Here is a 20,938-nt window from a genome sequence, read left to right on the forward strand (position 1 = left end):
ACACCACAGCTTTATCCAGTCATCTGTCAATGGACATTTAGGTTGCTTCTATGTCTTGGCTATTGTAAGTAGTGCTGCTATGAAAACTGGGATGCATGTATATTTTATAATTAAGAGTTTTCTCTGGTTATATGCCCAGTAGTGGGATTGCTGGATCATATGGTGACTCTGTTTTTAGTTTTTTAAGGAATCTCCATACTGTTTTCTATAGTGGCTGCACCAAATTCCATTCCCACGAGCAGTGTGGGAGGGAATCCCTGTGAATCTTGATTGCACCTTCTCAAAATGAGCTCTGGGGCCCATTACAGTTTGTAAACTCTGTGATCCTAACCATAAGTGTGAGATGTCTTGATGCAGAAAAGCCCTCTGGTAAAGATTCATGCTGTTAGACAAACAATCTGATTATTCCCATTCTGGGCAAATGGAAGGGTTGGGAGCATGTGACCAGTGTTGACCAATGAGCTGTGAGCCAGAAAGCATATCACTTCTGGGATGAACAATTAGTTGTCAGTGAGTCATCCACGAAGGTACTTGTTTCCCTTTGCTCTGGCAATAGACATGGTAACAGATGGTGTACGCTCTATGAATTTAGGTCCTAGAATGAAGATGATCATGATTCAGGGTAGAGTCTCCTGCCTGCTGATGATAGACCTGACTATGGTGAAAAATGAACCTTCATTATTTTAATAAAGCTTTGGGGAATTGTTTGTTACTGCAACAAGCCCAGCCAATCCTGACTGCTACAGGCTCTCAGATTTGCTATGTGCCAGGAACTCTTCTTAAGTACTTTACAAATATTAACTCATTTAATTCTTACAACAGCCTTATGAAGTAGGTCAACCCTATTACCCTCATTTAATACATGAGGAAAGTGAGTCACAGAAAGCTTAAGCAGCCTGTCCAAGTGACAGTAGGTGACAGTGCTGCAATTCCAACCCAAGTTGTCTGGATCCAGAAATCCCTATCTCAGCTGCAGCGCCATACTGCCTCTCTTGTCTTATGTAGCAGTTGCCCGTACGCACAATGAACTTAAACTAAAGTGCTTCAGTGAGCTCATTTCTGCTTTCCATGGCTTTTACAATGATATTCTTTATTCCTGTTAGTTATCACTTTTTGCTGTTACCTGCCTCTAGTAATAACCCCTCCTTTTTTCTCTTCTAATGTGCTGTTTCTAATCCATTATGGACTAGGAAACCAGATAATTAAGCTTGTTGTACGTGTTCTAATTGTGACTAATTGAGCCAGGCCACCTTGACAGCCAGCACTGCTCTATTCCACCCCCGCTAGCCCTGCTCACCCTCCTGGCGTTGTGTGATCAGTGCTCCTTGTGTCTGTCTCCCTCTGAAGACAGCATGCTCTTTTGGGAGAAGGTGATGAGCTTCATTCACCTTTGTGTCTCTCTGTTCCCATCCCCCAACACCTCGCACAATGCTTTGCATATGTTAGATGACTAATAATAAATGTCTGCTAAGACTATTAAGTAATTAGGTTCTGACTAATGGCCTAAGAGCTTGCCTATAAGTTAATTAGATGGGCTTTGCTACTAGCCTTTGGGACATCCGTTTTAGCTGTCTAGAGGCTTCTGGGACTTTCTCAGTATGTCTTGGATACTTGAGATTATGGGACAAAGAGATCGATAAATTCCTTCACTTAGTCCCTCAGTAGATATTTATTGAGTTTCTACCGTAATATTATAAAGTACTAGCAGCTTATACTTCCTGAATACTTACCATGTGTAAGGTAATGTTTGAAACACCTTGTAAGTATTCATTCATTTTTAGACTCACAGCAACCCAAGATAGGTATGGTTATCATCATCTCATTTGATAGCTGAAAAAATATTGAGGCACTGAGTAATTTTCCCAAAGCCTCATGGCTAGTGAGAAGGAGAGTTAGACTGACTAGGTACTGGGGATATAGGTGGACAGAAAAAGAGAAGGTGCCCACCTTCATGAGGTTGACATTCTGGTGGGAAAGCCAGATAAGAAACAAACAAGCATGTAAATACACAAAATAAATGCAGATTGTGATACATGTTTTGAAGGAATAAACAAAGTGCTGAAATAAAAACTAAAGCAACAGCATAGGGGTGTAATCCAGGAGGGCATCTCTGATGAGGTGTTTAGTTTGCCTATTATTATATTAAAATGACCCCTAAAGTTAGCACCTAAAATAATAAACATTTATTTATTATTCCACGATTTGCTTGGGTCAGGAGTTTGGGAGTGGCTTAGTTGGGTGGTTCTGGTTCAGTTTCCTAAGAGGTTTTAGTTAAGATGTTGGCTGGAGCTCCAGTCATCTGAAGACTTGACTGGGGCTGACAGAACAGCTTCCAAGATGGTGCACTGTATCAGAGAGAGCCGCACCAAACAAGCAGAGCCAGCAGGAGAGAGGTCTCTCAGGGTGTTACGGGGTCCTGGTGATAAGGCCCTCCCCATGTCTGATACTAGAGTTTGAAATCCAAAGAGCAGTAGTCAAGATGGAAAGAGCACAGGCAGCCTGAAACCCACAAGCACGAGCTAGAAGCCCACAAGGACAGGCTTGAAGCTTGTCTTCATCCTTGGTGGTGAGGGCATCCTACAGAAGCAGGGGCCTTTGAGACACATCTGACCACACGTCGCGGGCCTAGCCCTGCTGCGTGTCGACTAGGTCAGCCCGCAGAGCAACAACAAAGCGTACGGGGTACAGAATCACAGCTGCCCACCTTCTTTCCAAGTCTCCAAGAATTTCCCTTGTGGCCACCCTCCCACCTGGAAATACACCAAAAAGGGGATTCTGTGTTCAGTGAGATTCAGCTAGTCACGCTGACACGCTACAGAGCTGTCGCACCATCCCAATCCTGTGGCTGTTGGAAGACCACACTGGCTGCTGACAGGAGGCCTTAGCCCCCCTCTCTCGTTAGGGATGCGTGAGCATCCTCATGTCGTGGCAGCTGGCTGCCCCCAGAGTGAGCGGTCCGGAGAGAGAAGGAGGAGAAAGCGGCCCGTCTTTTACGGTCTAGTCTTAGAAGTCATGTACCAGTCCACCTGCCATATTCAGTTTATTGCAAGTAGGTCACTGAGTCCAGAACACATTCAGGAGGAGGATCGTTAGACTCCACCTATTGCAGAGAAGAGTACTGAAGAATTAGCGGACATATTTTAAAAGGCAGCAACTCAAAGAGCCGGAGCCAAATGCTGCAGGCAGAGGTGACAGCAAGAGACCCTGAAGAGCTTGATGTGTGCAGGAGCCTCCCTGAAGGTCAGCATGGCCAGAGCTTCGTGGGTCAGCCCTGGGGAAGAGCAACCTAATGTGAGGCTAAGCCTCTTGGATCCTGATGCAGTTTGCGTTTTATTCTAAGTGCGGTAAGAGGCCGTGGTGAGGTCTCCAGAAGAGAATACAGTCTGATCTGCATGTCTGAAGTATTGCTGGGTCTACTCTGTGGGGACTGGATTGGAGGGGCCGGCAGCAGAAGCACGGAGCCTGCAAGAGACATTGGAGCACTAGGTTTGTTCTCATCCTAGCTCTGCCATTTATTTGACTTAACCTTTCTGAACCTCACTTTCCTCATGTGTAGGACAAGGTGACTCTTCCCTGCATGCCTGCCAGCACGACTGAATCACACACGGAGAGAACGCCCATTGAGGCCCTTTGTAAATTGCAAAGCACCGCAAATGAGATCAGGGTGCTTTTGCCAGCCTTGCTCTGGGTTAACACCACTTCCAGAGTTTAAATATTTTAATTCCAAAAGCACCCAGGGGTCAGGAGAAGACGATTTTAGCTTCAGTGTAACTATTTGTACAATTGCTTCTTAGCATCTTAAGTAACTTAATACCCACTGTGGTGGTTGATTCTATGTGTTAACTTGACTGGGTCAAGGGTGCCTGTATTTGATTAAACGTTATTCTGGGTGTGTCTATGTGGCTGTTTCCGGGTGAGATTAGCATTTGAATTGATAAACTCAGTAAAGCAGAGTTTACATCCTCCCCAAAGTGGGTGGCCCTCATCCAGCCTGCTGAACAAAACCCCATCCAACCTGAATAGAACAAAAAGGCAGAGGAAGGGAGAATTCTCTCTTCTCTCTGCCTGACTGCTTGAGCTGAGGCATCCGTCTTTTCCTGTCTTCAGACTGGGACCTACACCATCAGCGATCCTGAATCTCAGGCCTCAGAACCCAGACTGAATTTCCCGTGTCTCTAGCTTGCAGAAGGCAGATCATGGGATTTAGCTTTTATAATCATGGGATCCAATTCTGTGTCTCTGGGGAACCTTAACTAATACACCCACCAAAGTAATTAAATGAGCAAGAACCATCACATTGCATGCAAAGCCTCAAGATCATGGCGACACTTCTGCAACCGTTGGTGGTGACTCCCAGCACCCTGGCCACATGGCATCAGCTGTCTTTGTTCAGTGCCCTAGAAGCAGAGCCGAAGGTGGGGAGTTTGGGAGTTTGAGTGATATTTGGAAGGAGTGCTCTCAAGAGAAGCCTGGGAGGGACTGAGGGCAGCAGGATAAGGCAGGACAATGAGCAGGGATATGCGGTTTCAGAAGTGTGACCTGTGCATGATCCCTCGGGGAGCTCTGGAGCATGAACTGTACCAGAGATGATGCTCCCGCCCAGAGGCAAGCAGGCTGGGTTAGTGTCTAACACCCTTGCCATGCTCGAGTTATCTGTTATTATGTAACAAGTCTCCCCAGGACTTCGTGGCTTAAAACAGTAATCCATTTGCACATCCATGTTCACAGCAGCATTATTCACCACAGCCAAAGGGTGGAAGCAAACCAAGTGTCCATTGATGGGTGAATGGATAAACGAAATGTGGTATATACCTACAGTGGAATATTTTTCAGCCTTCAAAAGGAAGTTCATCCCAACAGGGATAAAGACACAAGAAAACCAAATACTGTATGATTCCACGTCTCTGAGGTTATGTTGAATAGTCAAATTTGTAGAGACAGAAAGTGAAACAGTGGTTTCTAGGGACTTGGGGGAGGGAAAATGAGGAGATGTTGTTTAATGAGTACAAAGTCTCAGTTTGCCTCAGATACTCTTCCAAGGACTTTTTAGATATCAAGGGATAGAACCTCACAACCATGAGAGGTCAGTATCAGTATTCTCCCCATTTTACAGATGAGGAAACTGAGGCCCAAAGAGGCTAAATAACTTGTCCAAGATTGCATGGCTGCTAAGTGGTAGAGGTGAGTTTAATTTCAGCATCTGCATCTACAATTGATGCTCTCAGCTATACTACCTTGCTGTTCTGTAACAGCACGAGTAAGAGCCAAACAAAACAAAACAAAACAAAACAAAACAAACTTGATCTTCTATGACATAATCATTTCAATTTAGAATTGAGTTTGAACATAGTGGCAAGAAGTTAACGACCAAACAGATCTATGACACCTTCCCAAGAAACTCCATGTATTTGGGCACAACCCCTGAATAGGTGCTTCTTCCAGAAGCAAGAATCTGGATAAGCCAAGCCCATGCAAAACAAGGTGGAAGTACCCTGGAAGAGCACATCTAATTGAAGCACCGGGTTGCAGCATGAGCAAATCCTTCAGTGGTAACTAATCTCCAGCAGGGAAGCCATGTAGGGAGTGGGTATTTTGCAAGCCGACCCGCTCTCATAGTAGTCAGATGAGATAAATCAACTGATTTCCCCAAAGATATATGTTTTCTGTTGGGCTTGTGCTTTCAATTATACAGGTGAAGAAAAATTCCATTTTTTGGGCTCTTTTCCAGATCTTGATTTTCTTTCTTATTCCCAGCTCCTGAATACTTCCTCTTCCCTAGCTACTTGGAAACAGATTCTGATCTTTCTGCTGTGTGTGTGTGTGTGTGTGTGTGTGTTTCTTTGGCGGGATGGGCAGCCAGGGGTGAGACAGCACTCTGAACAGTCTTGAACTACCAGATAAAATGCCCTTGATCTGATAGGTTTGCTTCAAACCATCAAACCGCATCACTCGACATTCTGGCAGCCTCTAGCTGATGGATTTGCAGAAGTGCTCAAGGATAATTGGCATTTTAATGGGAAAATGCCATGTCCCCAAGTGTCAGAATAGCAATAAGATACCCGAAGGGCCATTAACACAGTTCTTGGGTAATTAAAGTTGCTCACCCATCAGTCTTGGTCTCAGAACCTATCCCATGCTTATAGCAGGGCTGCTGGGGGATGCCCGACTCTCACTAACCACTAAATTAGAACTCTTAATGATCAAACATCACTTCCCATCCCAACACATGCATGCAAAAAGCACTGAGGAGCAGCTGTACCTCTTTCTGTCACTGCCTTTCTTCTGTCTTATCTTTGGCCATGATTGGGCTCGGACAAGAACTTTGAGAGCCGAGGGTGATAGAAGGAGTCATCTTTCTATCTGTAAGTCTTCTGTTACCAACTTACGAAGACCGCCTTTGAAAAGGGCATTTAGAGCCAATGCAGTGGGAGATTCTAGGTACCTGGGACTGTGCATGGTCCCCCTGGGCTTGGTGAGGAGGGCTGGGGCAACGCTTTAACCTGCAGTCGCCCTCTTGGCTTGGCACTCTGGGGTCTGCTTATTTGTCTGAGTTGGTCCTTGCTAATGTTTAATGAGCATTTGTTATGCGCTCAAGTATTACCTCACTCCATCTTTATTGTAACTGTTGTCACCTGTACAGGTGAGGAAGCAGAGGTTGAGAGAGGGAAAGCGTCTTGTCCAAGGTCACACAGGATATTGGAAATTAAGGCCAGACTCTCTGACTCCAGAGCTCAAAGTTATAAGCATTATGTTACCCTTCTCTCATTCACTTTTCAGAATCTGGAGGCTACTCATGTCTGTACCTGTTACGGAAGTATATCCTCCTAAGAACGAATTCTGAATTCTAACTTCCTCCAAAGGTTCCTCCCGCCACTGTCTTGGGCGTGTGGACTAGGTTCAGGGTAAAGTGTACGGACCCCCTGAGGGCTTGGAGACGAGGCTCCTGCCTTAGTGCATTCATGCTGCTAGAACGAGACAGCAGAGACTGGGCGGCTTAAATGACAGACACTCATTCTCACAGTTCATTCCAGGGGCTGGGAAGCTCAAGATCAGGGTGCCGGCGGACTCGCTATCTGGGGAGCACCTGCCTCCTGATTGATGGGTGGCATCACTGCCCTCACGTGGCAGGAGGGGAGAGGGCGCCCACTGGGGTCCCTTTATAACAGCGCTAATCCCACTCATGAGGCTCTGTCCTCATGAAAGGTCATCCCTGAGGGCCTCACCTCCAGGTACCATCGTCCCAGGGGTTAGGATTTCAACATAAGTATTTGGGCTTGGGGGGAGCACAGACATTCAGTCCGTAACAGCTGGTATGGTGACTGGTGCTCTTCTGACCCCGGCAGGGACAGTCTTCAGTGAGAGAGATGTCAGTCATTGTTCTGACGGGAAACAGATGACTCATGGAAACAGGGTAATTTGTGGACTGTTTAATGAAGGACTCTACAAAGCTGAGGGCAGGGTGTAAGTAAGCTAGGAAGAGATGGGAGAAAATTCCGAGTCAGGCGGGGGTCAGAGCTCTCACCTTCTGTAGATATGCAGGGAAAGGGGGCCCGTGGGCTGAGGTCTCCAGGAAGGTGGCTCACAGAGATGATGGCCTGAAGGGAGCCGTGGCCTTTGGTAGGGGAACACAGCCAAGCCTCGGTGAACTGGCATGGGGAGGCAGGGGTGATTCACCCCCGATCTCATTTCCCTCCCATCTTCTGCTCTCCTGCCCCACCTGCCATTAGCCAGACCCAGCCAAAATCCGAAGGGCACAGGCGCCCTGTTCACAGGGTGCACTTCCCAGGGCAGCCTCCCCAGGCATGCAGCAGGTGGGCTGGGATGAAGATGGGTCTGGAGCGGAAAGCAAAGATACCCAACAGAACTGAGTGCTGAAATAGAGATGGTGCGACCAGACACTTATGCGGGACTGACTTGTTTCCTAAGAGTTAGTTGTTGGGAAGACACTTCTTTCCCTATGCGCGTGTTTTTGTTTGGACAGCTGTTTTGTTTGTTGTTTTAGATAAGGAGAATTTTGGCTTCCTCCTGCCCCTTCATTTATTCATTAGAAGAGGAAGAATTGATTGAGTGGCAAGTTTGGGGCAGGCCAGGCATGGTAGCCCAGCCCCTTCCTCGTCTGTCCCTCTTGGGGACCTGCCTGCCTACGCAGAGTACGTATTCAGGTCTGGTCTCAGCCTTGTGGGGATGTTAGCAATAAATCTCTGCCTTTGAGGAGAAGGGCCTTGGATTTTTCAAGGCTGCCTGGGACTGGCTAGGTAAATACACCCGGTCCTGGGATGCAGCATTAGCAAGCCCTTTGGCCAAATCTAAATACATCATCCTCTGCTCTAGTTTTTTCAGAAATAAGACTGGTATTTTAATCTCCACTTGCCCTACACCTTTGTCATTGCTCAGTTTCCAGCCTAAAGTGGGAAAGAAAAAGCTATATTTATTTAGCCTGAAAATCAGCAACTGGGATCCAAAGTTGAAAGAAGTAACAAACTGACTCATCTCTGGGGCTCATTAAGAAGCAGATGAACTGGTCTGCCCCTGGCAGCAGGTCCCCAGCCTCCGCCTGAAGTGTATAGCCCGACGTGGTTGGAGTTGTCTTTCTCTGGTGGGAGCCAAGGGGTAGCATTGCTGTATCTCCCATCCCTCCCCATGGAGGATGGAAGGGGTGGTGCTTCATCTCTAAAGCCAATGAAAGGAGTTCCAAAAGGATCACCCCAGAATTGGGCAAGGGGGTGAAGGGGAAGGAAAAATCAGAGAGAGGCAGGAAGAGAAAGAAAACCACAGAGCAGCAGTGGGTCATGTAGACACTAAGGGATATGGCTCAATTTGGGCCATCTTGCCACTAACCCACCCAAGGGATTACTCCAGCACCAAGGACAAGAGCCGAGGGGGTGTTCTGGTCACCTAATGGTGTGTTACAAGCCACCCCCAAAATGTACGGCTTAAAGCAACAGCCATTTTATTATATGTCATGATTTTGTGGGTCAAGAATTCAGGCAGGGCTGTGCTGAGAATTCCTCTGCTTCATGTGGCATCGCCTGAGGTCCTTGGTCATATGCAGCTGGTGGATGGGCTGGACTGTTGACTTGGTGAGATGGCTGGAAGGCCAGGCTCAGAGGGGACTCTTGCTCAGAGCACGTGCCAGCACAGTGATCTCAGAATAGTCAGACTTCTGATACGGTGGCTCAGGGCTCCCAGAGGGTGTTCCAAGAGACCCCAGTGGCAGCTGCAAGGTTTCTTAAGACCTAGCCTGAGAAGTCCCAGAATGTCCCTTCTGTTGTATCCTCCTAGCCTAGGTTCAAGGGAAGAGAAGAGAGACCTTCTCTCCGTGGAAGTTCTAGCCTGTGCTACAGCCTGCAGCTGTCCTTAGCTACCCTGGAGATGTCTGGCAGATGTCTAGCCAGAAGGTACACCTTAGGTGAGGGAAATGCGGGTCAGGAGGCCCCTCTCCCAGGGCTCCCAGCACAACTCAGTTATCTGCCCCAGGAGAAAGCCCGTGTTGGCCGCCAGCCCAGCAGAAGGCATTGCCAGAGAAGCCGGGAGAGCCTCAAACAGGAAGAGCAGCACCCGTTTAGAAACATTCCTCCCTTCTTCCCCATCCTGCCTTCCAGCCCCTAAAGCATGAGAGGAGGAAGGCTGAGAGACGAAGGGGGAGAGCTGAAGGAGAGACCACTCCCCCTTCCCTGCAAGACCCCCCCGTGGTCAAAGCCAGGCGTGCTCTCGGGGCTGGGAGATGAGAATAAGCTTGAATAGGAGATCGAAACTTGAAACTTGAAACTATCCTGGATTGGACTTTTAAAGCCTGAAAATGAATAGAAAGTTACGGAATTTGTTTCATTAAGGGAGACTGAAGGCAGCAATTGGAGAAAATACTGTGGTCATTTGTACCCTTACCAGATCCAGACTCTTCAGTGAACTGGGAACATCTGCCTAATAACACATCAACGTTGGCTTGAAGATGTTGCTTTCTGACGGAAGTGCAGGACTTACAGCTGTCCCAGATGACTCACCACCAGGACCCACCGTCTTTGCTCTGAGATGGCGCAGGGGACATCGGGGAGGTGGGGGTCCAGAAAAACAAGGGCAGTGGGTTGAAGAGGGAGAGAAGCTGACGAGAGACCAGAGGAGGGACTCCTAGGTGCCTGAGGCAGTGTGCCCAGGGGAAGGGAAAAGGGAATCACATTTTATATCATTCTCTGGACACTTTGAGTGTTTGGGTCAGTCGTGAACAGGAATGCTGCCTTCTGGGGTAGGATGTTGGTGGCTTGCCTACAGACGGCTTGCATCTAAGATGAGATGGTTCCGATTCTGTTTCCGTGAGGCATGGAGGAGCATCGCTCACTTAGGAACAGAAATGAACACAGAGGAGTGAGTATTAAAAATGGCAATCACTGTGTCAGTCAGGGTCACAACAGGACATAGACAATGCTCTTGGTGTGAGTAATTGGTGGACCGTTTAGTAAAGGAACTATTTGCAGCGGAGCGGGAGGGTGTAGGGACACCACAGTGGATATGCAGCCAGGCAGGGCTAGAACACGCAGCTAGGACCCCACTGAAGGTCTGAAGGGAGGGGGAAGGGCAGTTGTGGGATCTGGAGGTGGCAATGGCTGCATGGCAGGAACTGTGACCTTTGAGGGATTCTGTCCACCCAAGACAACTCCAGAGAGGGGAGGAGGGGTTGAATTGGCAGAAGCCAACCGGAAATCAGTGGACAAGAAAGTCAGCCTCCTGGGGCACAGAGCAGCAGGAAAACTAGTGGAGAGTGAATGAGGGCAGAAAATGGAAAATATCTGGCACCATGACAATAACATACAATCTCAATAGCGACCAAACAGACACTCATTTAATACCACACCTTGTGCTGATTTAATCCTCACAACTTTTTTAGTACAGTTTCTGTTAATACTGCCTAGATGCAGATAATGAAACCAAGTCTCAGAGAGGTTGGGTAAATGGTCCAGCATCACACAGCCAGAAAGTGTTAGAACCCAATCCAAACCAGGTATTTAAGCTCCAAAGGCTGTGCCCTTGACTCTGGGCTGTACTGCTCTTCCCACATAGGGAAGCAGGGAGTCCTAGGGCATAGCCAAGACCCAGTTCTCCTAGAAATCTAACATCAGCTCCTAAGAGGAGAGGAAATTGGGAGCAGTTGCCTCTCCCACTATTCTCAGGATTCCCGAAAGGGGAGACTCTTCCATCAGTTGAAAGACTGGATGAGTTGGGTTGGGGTACGTGCAGGTGGACCCTGTTAGAAGAAAATATTGTTTGAATGGTAAGATCATGATTCTCATACACAGAAAATAGACGCAGGTCCAAGATTTTATTTAATACATTAATCAATGAAAAGCATCCATTATTTCAACCACTTCAAAAAAGAATGAAAATTTAAAAAGCAGACACATACATAGGCAGTCAGAAATGCTGAAATGGGTTTACTAATAGATGCGATACTGTCCTCCTCCAGAGGTAGATGGGATAGATTGCATAGCCACTGGACAAAATGTATTTGCATTATTATCGGTTTCCTGCAACTAATAGTTTTGAAATAGGTAATAGTTTTGAAATAGGTCATTAAAGGCAGTGAAAGGGACAGACCCCTAGGGACTCAGATAACCTGCCCAGAAGGGTGAAGCTTGTACTCTATTTAAGGGGACAGAGAATGATCTTTTTCATGTGTGTCAACTGAAAAAAAAAAAAAATACAGCACTCAAAAGTTGAGAATTAACGTTTTATTTAGCTGACTTACTGAGGATGTAAGCATGGGAGGCAGCCCCCCAGGTAGCTCTCAGGGACTATTTCAAAAAAGTAAGAGAGGAGCCAGGATATATAGGAGTTTTTGAAAACAAAACAAAACAAAACAAAACAGGTAGATAAGATAAGGTAAGATTACTGTAATTAGTGTTAATTAAATAAAAGTAAACATCTCAAGTTAGTGAATTTAGCACTTTTGTATGTAAGGGAAGATGCAGGAGTCTGGGCTTACTGAAATCATTCCGTTGAAATGCACCTTAAGCACCTAGGACCAGTATCCTGCTCTTCTCCATTCTGAGTTCCCCTCAGGGTGCACCGCTGGGGGTGGCTGCAGTGCTGATGGCTTAATGGTCACAACATCCTTTGTTTACTGAAATGGCAGCCCACATTCTCTGTCCCCAACTGCATTAAAGACTTTCCCAGTCATTCTTGACAATTATGATTGCATATCTGTGAGTTTGTAGACCTGTCACCCATGTGATTATCCAGAGTTGACAGTACCTCACAATTAAAGCAAGGAGCCAGCAGAGGGGAACTTCACTGTCCCCCTCCTCCTCAAAGGCTCCCAGACTTGCCTTCTCCTTGTTTTAGACATCCTTCATTTCTAGGGAAAATCCCGCCCCCCAACTCTCTTTTCTCTCTGAGACACTTCTTCTCCCTTCTTATCTTTTGAAAATAAACCGTGATGGCAAATTCACCAGCTACTGAGAAACTACTTCCCCTTTTCTCCTGGGCAGTTTAATCTTCAAACTTTATGAGGAGAGGGAAGTTCTTTGCATTCCACCCTTCTGGGCAGCAGAGAGAAAGAAAAGAAACAAGCAAAAAATTAAATTTCCATATTAATTAAAATTTAGTGAAGCAAAATGAATTAAACGTAGATTCCATATTCAAACTCTCACCCTCTGCAAATCTTGAATCAGATGTCCCCTTCTGCGTGAGGTCTTCCCTGACCACTCTGTTTCAAAGGCAACGTCGCTACTCCCATCCACCTTGTACCCCCTTCTCAGCTTTATTTTTTGTCATCTTCTAACTTATGACTTAATTGTTGAAGGGGATCAGAATATACCACCCTTGAAATGTATATATATATCTCTTTGGCATGAGGATCATTTTGAGCTTGAGGGCAGCTGAGAAACAACAAGACACAAGAAGAGTTCTCTGGCCTCCCCCTGTCTTCATAAAAGCACTGCATAAATTCCCCTTTTGCAAAAGAAATGTCCATTTGCAAAGATACCCTCCCATCCCAGCTCTTGCACCGGGAGCAGAGGAACTCTGCTATCCAGAGATGGCGCTGAGATGCGTCTGCATGTACACTTTTATCTGTTGTTAATTTTGCTAGTGCATTTCCTTGTCACCTTCCCATATACACCACTTCCAGAAGCCCAAATCCCCTTTATCTAGTCACTTTTACAGAATTTAGTGACCTTTGTTTAAATGGTATATAAGCCCCCAGTTCTAACTACCTCTTTGGGTTTTTCACTTCTATTCTGTGAAATGTCCACACACCTGACAGTATGAACAGCCATGAAGTTTGCATGTCTTTTCGCCTGTTAATCTGCCTTTTGTCAATTCAACTTGCAGGCCCCAGCCATGAACCTAAGAGGGCAGAGAAAGAGGTTTTCCTTCCCTACCTTGTCTATCTTCCTTTTCTAGAATGTCATTTTCTTGAAGGCAGTGATTTTTGTCTCTTTTATTTAATACCTTATTCCCAACACCTAGAACAATGCCTGACATATACTGGACACTCAGTAAAGATCCGCTGAATGAGTGAGTGAGGGAAGGAATGAAAATAGTCTGAACATTCATATCCTTCCAGACCTGGTTCATTGGCCTGAGTTGCAGGTTTCATACCACCTATTACCTTATCTGCGAGATGCCTTTCCTCCATTATCTCCGTTCCTCCTCTGCGTGATTCAGCCTCTAATTTTGAAAGCCGCCTGAGATCATGGAGCAGGAAATAGAAGCTAAAAATTCCAGAACTCCCGATGTACAAATCAAAATGCATGGGGCCCAGACTGTTCAATCTAGATCCTAGCCCTCCTAAATGCTCTCAGACAGGGAGGATTCCAGTTTCATGAGACCTGTTTCTCAGTTGGCCAGGGGAGGTGGTTGGGGAAGGTGGTCGAGGGAGGGACCTTTAAGAATAAAATTAGAAACATAGGTATGAAAGTTTATGAAGAATGTGAAAAGGAGCCTTGGAACTGCAGGCCCCTTCTGCTGAGATCTATGAGACAGTTCCCCAGGAATACTCACGAGGCAGTGTTTACATACAAGTGCTTACTGATTGCAACCCGACCTCCACTCCACTCTGGGTTTGGTGCATCAGCAGCAAGGGCATTGCCTGGGAGCTGGCAGAAATGCAGAATCGCAAGGCTCCCCTTAGACCCACTGAATTAGAATTTGCCTTTTCACAAGGGCCTGACAGATTGATTCATATGCACATTAAAGGTGGTCTGACTCTGATTTAGAGCCCTGTAGAGCCCCATCAACCCGTAGGACCTCACAGGGCCCGTGAACCCAAGGGGCCCTGAGGCTGAGGTTTTATTGGCTTCTGGGTAAGTCCTCCTCTGCTCCCCGGACTCTGTGGTCAGGCTTCCTACTGGCTGATGCTGCAGTGGAAGTCTGAGGGACCAAGAAACTGGAGTTCTGGCTGAGGCCCTGACAATATATGCTTGTCCTCCATTAAGGGACCATGGTGCATCCCAGCACAATCAAGAAGGAGCTGTGGTCCTCAAATAGAGCATAAATGCCCATGCATAGGGCTTGTGATGTCCTCGGGGCCTCGGGGGTTGGCCGGGTGGGGGGATGTGGGTAGCAGATGCCATCTGGCCCTGTAGCACACTGGCCAGCATGTGCACAACTCTACCTGAGGATTTTCTGTGCAGCTGGAGCCCCTCTACTAGCGAGGCAGGCTGCAGTACCAGAGAATGAGTGCCCAGCATCTCCCTCATCCAGCATCCCCTCAGCCAGCAACTGAAGAGCATGGGAGGTGCCTGGCTCCCTCCCCACTTCCATGGGATAACTCTGCGTGCGTGTTCTCCACCTGGGTCCGGACTCCCCCACGGGATCATGTTCCCATTGCCCACCGTGAGAGCACACCTTCCCTTTCATGAGAGCACACCTTCCCTTCCCTGTCTGCCCCCCACTCCCCTAAGAGTGTTTCCTGGGGTACCTTTCCAGATTATCTACTTGTACTTCCATCCTTGTCTCTGAGTCTGCTGTTGGGGAAACCCAGCATAGCACAGGGGAAGAAAGGGGTTGCAGTGAAGATCGGGGGCTGATTTTTCTTCCCCTGTGAACCATGACAGCATCTGCAAAACCAGACCACTTCCTGGGGAACATTCAATTCAGCATAGACACTGTGGACAAAACTGGAACATTAGCATTCTGCCCACTGAGCAGGCAGCCCTGGAAAGTGCTGTTGGGTTAACTAACTCAGGGGTTCTCAAGCTGGGCATTTTGCACTAGATAATTCTTTGCCTGGAGTGTGCATGTGTGTGTGGAGGGGGCAGCGTTCTGTGAGTCATAGGATGATTGTCATGAGCAGAATGCCTGGCCTCTGCTTGTTAGATGCAAGTAATGCCACCACCACCACCCCAGTTGTGACAATCAAATGTCTCCAGACCCTGCTAAATGTCCCTGCAAACGGAGACGAAAATTACCCCCAGTTGACAACCACTGGGTTAACCAAACCCTTTGCTTCTGAGCAGTGGCCAGCAAGTCAGCTCACTGTTGTCCACCTGCGGCAGAACTCGCAGCCCTTTGGTTTACTTCTGCCGCTTCTGCCCTCTGCCCTGCCTCGCCCGAGCCCTCATTATAAAATAACTCATTTGTCACGGCTGCATTTTCGAGGACAGATTTCCAGATTGTCTGCTGACAGCTAACTGGGATCCCCTTTCCGGTAAAAAGGCCCAACAAATCAGATCCCTCCTGGTCTCAGGATTCCAGAGTGCCCTCAAGTGGCAAGAGGCCACCATTCCCTCTGACTCCCCTCTGAATTCCAGGCCACTCTGGAAAGAACCGTGGGAGGGGACAGAGCGTGGAGGGCAAGGACCTTCCCTTTGCCTGTTTCTTCTTTGAGAAAATCCACTTTCTCACCGTTTTGTCTTTAAAATTCAGCAGTGTCTTCTCCAGGATGCTCTGACTTGGAGCTTGTTTTTGGGTGCATCTTTGAAAGGTTTATCCTGTGGGTTGTGTTGTGTATGTTTGTGGATATTTTCAAAGTCTGGTCAGTAAAGGAGGGATGCAGATGGAGTAAGCAAGCACTGGGAGGAGGGGGCATAAATCAGCCCAGTGCTGGCAGAGGGCGGCCAGGCCCCTGTCAAGCTGTCAGGACCAGCTGGGCTGCAGGGGAGGGCTGGGACCCGGGCAGTGGCTGCTCCGCTCGCCATGGTCCTTATTCAAGTAGTTTCCTCGAGGTGCAACCAGATCCCATGGACTCTGTTCTTTCTTCCGTCACCAGCTTTTAGCCCACAGCAGCTGCCAGAGAGAAAGCAGATCCAGCTCTAGAGTTTTCCAGGGCTCTCCAGGAAAGAAGCTTTAAGGGATAAGGAATGGGGTGTGCCCAGTCGGACAGCCAGCACAGTCGAGTTTGTAGAGAGCAGGCAGGTACACACACAGCAAACACTCGAAACCAGGGAGCTGTTCAGGCCTGGAAGGAGGAAGGGCTCGTGCACAGCGGGCATCCCAGCCCATCGAGTCCTGCAAGGAGACCGCTCTCCTCTGTGCAACATATTTGCACTTATGTATGCAACGTATATTGCATATACATGTATGTATGCAATGTACAAAACCGCCACAGCATGTGGGACTCAGAGAGGGTTTGTTTTTTTTTCCTTTTAACCTACACGAAGTCCGCTTGATGCTAACTCTGCTTGGGCATTCAGCCTTTCCGATCAACACGTTCCTGCAACAGGTACCCTCTACCCTGAGAGGCTGCAGGCTCAGGGGTGCCTCGGGACACCTGTGTCATTTTGAGTAGAGAAAAGGGCTCATGTAATGAAACAGCAAGAAACAGTGCTGGAAGGTCACCCAGGAGATTGAGGGTCAGAGAGCAAATGATCTTAATTTCTTAAGTCAATAAAATATTCTCTAGCAGTTGTCCCAAAACCTCACCTTCTTTTTCTTAACAGATATTTTGTAATGCCCCTTTATGACCCTGAAACGAAATTCACTTTTTAAGCACAACCTACTTACATAATTTTTTTTAAATAACGACCTAATTCTAACATAAAGGAAAAAGAAAAACAATGCTGTGTATAATATCATACATTTCAATACATACATATTCAGGCATGGATTCATTCGGAGACATCGTGAGGTAGTCAGATGACTGCAACTTATAGACTAAGTTTGGATGTAAAGCAAAATTCAGCTGAATAGTCTAATTTATAAGGATCCACTGTGGATGCAAGATCTGCAGACTTAGACTGTCACACGTGTCCGTGTGGGCACTGCAATATCCTGAGGGGCTTTGCTGTCGGTGATGTTATTTGTCAGGTGGAGAGCAACTTTTGATAAAGGTTCCAACAAAACAATATACAACTATCCCTCAATTTACATAGTAGTAGTAGTAGTCACATTTCTGGAAACCTTAATATATGTTAAAACTGTGCAAAAAAATTTGTGTGCTGGGTGTGTAGGTGGAGTTAAGTTATTGGCTCAGGTAATTAGTTATCTCCTGCTTCATGACGTTAACCCCAACGCTTAGTGGCTGAAAACAGTAATAATCATTTATTATCTTTCACAGTTTCTGAGGGATGGGAATTCAGACAGGGCATAGAGGGGCCAGCTTCTCTCTACTCATGGTTTCTGGGGTCTCAGGAGTTAGTTTCAATTGTTTAGTGATCTCATTCCTATAATTAGGTTACTTTAAGGTTAGAGGGGGACAGAAATGGGCAAATAGGAAAGGGGTAACGAGTTGCTTTCAAGGTTTAGAACCATCTGGAGGCTTGCCCGAGGCTGCAAGGCCCACCTAGGTGTCTCACCCACGAGACTGGCAAGTTGCTGCCGGTGTTGGCAGGAGGTCTCCGTTTCTTCCTGTGCTGATTTCCACATGCAGGGCTGCATGAGTGTCCTCACAGCATGGCTGCCGGCCTCCTCCCGACTGAGCAATCCAAGAGACGGGGGGAAAGACAGAGCTTTATAACCCACTCTCAGAATACACATAACATCCTTTCTACATTCTTCTCTGTAGAAGAGAGTCACTAAGTCTGGCCCACGTTCAAAGGGAGGGGAACGAGGCTCCGTGTTTTGAAGGGAGGGGTGGCAGTACATTTGCAGACACAGATTAAAACCACTACAGCTCGGATAACTCAAACCTGGTTTTTCACCTATATGAAGTCCCCTCAAAAATGGTGTGCAAGTAGGGGATAAAAATCCATTATGTGGAACCATTCCGCATATGATGTGGTGTCTGACACATTGTCACCCCGCCCCTTGTCCACCAAATGCCAGTAGCACTTCTCTGTTACCAGGACAACCAAACACACCTCCCTGACCTTTTCATAATTTCCTAACCTTGAGAACCATGGTGATGGGTACTGGGCAGCGACAAAAAATATGGGGCAAGGAAGCAACACAATCAGACCCTGGCTTTATGATGGTTCTAACAGTGTGGGCAGGAAAATCTCCCCATTGCTTTTTTTTTTTTTTTTTTTTGCTTTACAAAAAAATGAAGTATAGTTGATTTACAGTGTTGTGTTAATTTCTGGTGTACAGCATAGTGATTCAATTATACATATGTATATATTCTTTTTCATATTCTTTTTCATTAAAGGCTATTACAAGATATTGAATACAGTTCCCTGTGCTATACAGTAGGACCTTGTTGTTTATCTATTTTATAGGTAGTAGTTTGTATCTGCTAATCCCAAACTCCTAATTTATCCCTCCCCTGCCGCTTTCCCCTTTGGTAACCATAGTTTGTTTTCTATTTCTTTGAGTCTGTTCCTGTTTTGTAAATAAGTTCATTTGTGTCATTTTGTTTAATTCCACCTGTAAGTGATAACATATGATATTTGTCTTTTTCTGTCTGACTTACTTATTGAGGTAATCTCTAGGTTCATCCACCTTGCTGCAAATGGCATTATTTCATTGCTTTTGGGATACATGGGCCACTCTCTGCCACTCCACCAGCCTCACTCTTCTGCTGCCCTCCCTTGGCCCTCTGCCGTCTACTTACACCAGCCTCCCCTGGGTTCATCTTACCTGCTAAGCGCCCATGTGGCTCAGGGCCTTTGCACTTGCTGTTATTTTTCTCTAGAACCTCTCTCTCTTCCTTTCTTACACCCTCCCCTCATTCTCAGCGTTTGTTCAGATCCATCTTCCTTTTCCTTCCAAACATATCCGATTCCCTGGGAGGCACAGTTTGCTCAATTGGAACACACACTGCGGTGTTTAGTTATGGATTTGTGTGATGATGTGTTCCATTTCTGTCTCCCCTGTGCAAATGTAAGCTCAAGGATGGCAGAGGAAGGAGGGAGGGAGGGAGAGGGGAAGCGAGTGAAACTTGTGCGTTAGCCATGGAGCTGGGCAGCCTCAGATAACATGGAAAAGTTTACGGTTCCTTTTGGGCTTCCTGAACAAACAGCTCCACATATCACCTGATGAAAGGAACGAGCAGGAAGGGCCCAGTCCTTGTTGAAATATTGGTAAAGATATATATCTGGCGGCATCCGTGCACACATAAAGAGGCACATTATCTCCCCCGTTTGCAATGAAAAACCGCAGATGCTAATGGTGGCGTTGCTAGGTTGTTCTGCCAAGCGTGATTTTCTGTTTCAATTACCGCCATGGTGGTGATTTAGCAGCCAGACCGTCTGAGAGAGGCTCCTAAGAGGTTGGAGAGTAACTGCTGATAGGAAGGAGATGGCCTGGGTTTCTCTGTATTTGTCTCTCTTTCTGTCTGTCTATTTCTCTCTGCCTCTCGCAGTGTAACAGGCAGCTTAGCCTTCGTTGTCCACCCAAATAGACCATCCAGGTTCGGCTGTGGCCAGGCCATCACTGTAGATGGTTGGTTGGGGAGCCATGCCACGCAATCTAGGTACACTGGGCACTTGCCGCTGCTCTAGAGCAGGGCGAGGTGGTCTACAAGGGATCTCGTAGTCACCAGCATATAGCGAGCATTTATCGTACAGCAGTACCCAGCACATCCATGCGCCTCCTGCCAGCTTGCCCCTGACCTGATCTCATTCCTGCCTCACAGCAGCCCTAGTGGCCCCTCTTGTTACTGCCACCCCCACTTTACAGCTGAGTTCACTGAGGCTCAGAGAGGTTTTAAATACGTTGCTTAAGGTCAAGTTGCTCTAACACAGCAGAGCAGGGACAGGGACTTGGCCAAGACAATCTGATTGTCCTGCCTGAGCTCGTAATGTGGTCCTGCACCGCTGGTTATGGGAATTCTCCTGCCCTCCCAGCAGCCGGGACTCCCATCCTTCATCCTTGCGTTCCTGTCATTACTCCCCTGGCTCTGGCTCTTGTGCCCTTGCAGGTTGTAGGGTGACTCCCAGGTGTGGAGAGAACTAGTCAAGCTGGATGGAGATAAGATGGCATTCTTCCCCTTCCTGGACCAGCACTCAGGCCACAATGTGGGTGCTGGCTCCATGTCACTGCCTTACCCTTGGGACCCCTGAAAAAGGCTGCTCTGGCAGCTGGTGGGCTGGAGAATTCCCATAATCTCCTAAGGATAGACCTTTCATACAGATCTGCCTGGGAAAGGAGGCCTTGCAATAACGATCTCTTTCCTCTGTAGAAACCTCCACGGTTAAAATGCTCTCATTTATATTATTTCTGTGTGTAGTAAACGTTCTGAATCTTGTCCCCAGTTTTATGGGGCATGGGGGGCAGTAGGGGTGGCATTTAGTGAGACTTCCTGAACCCTAGACCACCGTCTCAGTAATGCCCTTGAAACCTACAGCCCAGTTGTGCCCCCTGACCTCTGCTCCTCTAGCCCCTCCATCCACAGTATAAGCTCCTAATGCCTATGTTGGATCTCTTCTGCCTGAAATACCTGGAGTGGCTTCCGTTTCCTGAACCTCAACTGATAAACCCCATTTTTAGTCAAAGACCCTGGTCCTGCAGCTTTTCCTTCTCTTTCTGAGGCTTCTTCTGTGTCTTTCCCAACAGCATATACCAAAAGCCTTCCATTTTTTTGCAATTTAATTTGAGTTTCTTTCCCTTGTAACTAAAGACTCAT

At 47.1% G+C, this 20,938-nt stretch overlaps 1 long non-coding RNA gene across 1 annotated transcript; it reads left to right on the plus strand.

Annotated features, from left to right (window-relative positions):
* Nucleotides 1-103: 103 nt before the first annotated feature.
* On the plus strand, nucleotides 104-19,874 carry LOC116657079. Its single transcript, XR_004312013.1, has 3 exons — nucleotides 104-259; nucleotides 12,125-12,136; nucleotides 19,863-19,874. It is a non-coding gene; the product is annotated as an uncharacterized LOC116657079 (long non-coding RNA).
* The last annotated feature ends 1,064 nt before the right edge of the window (nucleotides 19,875-20,938 follow it).

Source organism: Camelus ferus, chromosome 17, assembly GCF_009834535.1.
Source record: "Camelus ferus isolate YT-003-E chromosome 17, BCGSAC_Cfer_1.0, whole genome shotgun sequence".
Classification (NCBI taxonomy): Eukaryota; Metazoa; Chordata; class Mammalia; order Artiodactyla; family Camelidae; genus Camelus; species Camelus ferus.